The sequence below is a fragment of the Octopus bimaculoides genome, chromosome 12, assembly GCF_001194135.2.
Source record: "Octopus bimaculoides isolate UCB-OBI-ISO-001 chromosome 12, ASM119413v2, whole genome shotgun sequence".
NCBI lineage: Eukaryota > Metazoa > Mollusca > Cephalopoda > Octopoda > Octopodidae > Octopus > Octopus bimaculoides.
The window spans coordinates 21,995,301-21,997,507 of NC_068992.1; the positions used below are offsets into that span (position 1 = coordinate 21,995,301).

Sequence of the window (2,207 nt, forward strand, 5' to 3'; positions counted from 1 at the left end):
ATAATAATAATAATAATAATAACAATAATGGGAACAGGCCCAACTTATGGGTAGTAAGAGCTCTGCAGTCCTGGTTGACAATCTTACTAGAGATGATGTCTCGATAAAAATACCGATTGGTGGCTAACCTTAAAACACATACTCCAATGTTGAGTGAAAATGCCTTATAAAAGTGTATCAAATAATGGTGCTAATGAGGCTGGAACCAAACGTGAAAGCCTTTTCACCCGGCAGGTTCCCTTATCCCACCTTCTTCTCCCCCAGAGCCAGAGAAGAAGGTGGGATAAGGAGGCAAACCGAAACGGTAGTTGTGCTAGAGCATAACAGACCGGTGGTGGACAAGGTGCTCTACATATGCTATATAGCTGATGTTGCATGCCTCTTTGACCCACGAATAGTAAAGAATGAAGGAGAAAAAGATAGATAGATAGATAGATAGATAGATAGATAGATACAACCTTCTTAAGTACGAAATAGCCCGGCTATGGAAAATAAAGAAGGTAAAGATAATGCCAATTATTGTTGGGTCCTAAAGATCAGTACCAGAAGGCATCACGAGGAATATAAAGGGAATTGGAATAGAGTGCGCAGTAGAACTGTTACAAAAGGCTTGCCTCCTTGGCACGGCCAGAATAATCAGGAAAGTATTAGACAGCTGAAAAGAACGAATAGCATGGTACCGTAGGCTGCAGGTAGTAAGCCCGCTACACAGGCAAGACTCCAGGAGTTCCAACAAAACCTGCGATAAAGAGATAATAATAATAATAATAATAATAATAATAATAATAATAATAATTATAATAATAAACACATTTATACGAGATGCTTACAGCCCCTAGGTGTTTTCAAGCAGTCACCCGTCTAAGTAATAACTAGGCTAAGCTCGACGTTGCTTAACTTCAGTGATCGGACGAGAACCGTTGCATTCAACGTGATATGGCCGTAAGCAAACATGTGAAGGCACATGGCTCAGTGATTAGAGCGTCGGGCTCACAATCATGAGGTAGTGAGTTCGAATCCTGGACTGGGCTGTGTGTTGTATTCTTGCGCAAGACACTACATTTCATGTAGCTCCAGTTCACTCAGCTGTAGAAATGAGTTGTGATGTCACTGGTGCTAAACTGTATCGGCTTTGCTTTGGATGAGATCGGTGGCGTGGAGAGGGTAGACAGATATGCATGGACGACCGCGGGTCTTCCGTAAACAACCTTGCCTGGACTTGTGCCTCGGAGAACTTTCTAGGCGCAATCCCATGGTCATTCATGACCGAAGGAGTCCTTTACCCTTTATATATATATAGCTCTTTACCCTTTATATATATATATATATATATGTTCTTTCTAGCATATCGGATGTCCACTTAGTGGTCATCCCTTCTTACACACACACACACACAAACACATATATATACATATGAAATTGTAAATCGCAGATTCTGTCCTCAATTACAAGTGCAAGAATTCTCCACTACAGCTGTTGGTGGTGCAGCAGCAGCAGCAGCAGCAGCAACTACTGCTGCTACTACTACTACTACTACTACTACTACTACTACTACTACTACTACTACTACTGCAAACTCAAAGAAAAATAGCATACTCACCGATAACACTCGAAACGCTTATCTCGTTTCTTTCCCAGTCGCCTACAATGGTTGAGTGTTCAGAATTTATCGCCACTTCAACAAACTAGACACAAAGAGAAAGACTTGTGGGATGCATGGATCAGGCATTGATTGACATAGCAACGTCAGACGATCGTGAGAAAAAATAAGAATGGAATATATAAACGTAAATCGAGTCCACTAAATACATTTTTATTGATTAGTTTTAGGAACGATTATATACATCGATGTTTCTGATTCTAGGCTATGAGACAATGGTAACGCAGAGGTGTCTCCGTGGTTATACGCAATCACGGTCGTACACATCCATGTACATTGCGTATATGAGTTTTTGCGTGTTTCGCATATGTGTTAATGAGTGAGTGTGTGTGTATATATCAATTATTGGCGACAGAGGCGGTATTAATACGAAAAGGCAATCTTTATAACCAGATTAACATGGATGCCTTGTTAGAAGACTGAATATTGCGTTATTAACCTTGAGAGATCTCATATAGGCACTTAGTGCATTAAAGCACGCACACACACACACACAGTGTATGTATGTATGAGTCTCTACCTCTCTCCTTCTCTATCTCTTCATATA

The 2,207-nt window shown here is 40.6% G+C and overlaps 1 pseudogene; it reads right to left on the bottom strand.

The window, feature by feature from the left end:
- Positions 1 to 823: 823 nt before the first annotated feature.
- On the bottom strand, positions 824 to 948 carry LOC128249216 (5S ribosomal RNA; annotated as a pseudogene).
- Positions 949 to 2,207: the final 1,259 nt, after the last annotated feature.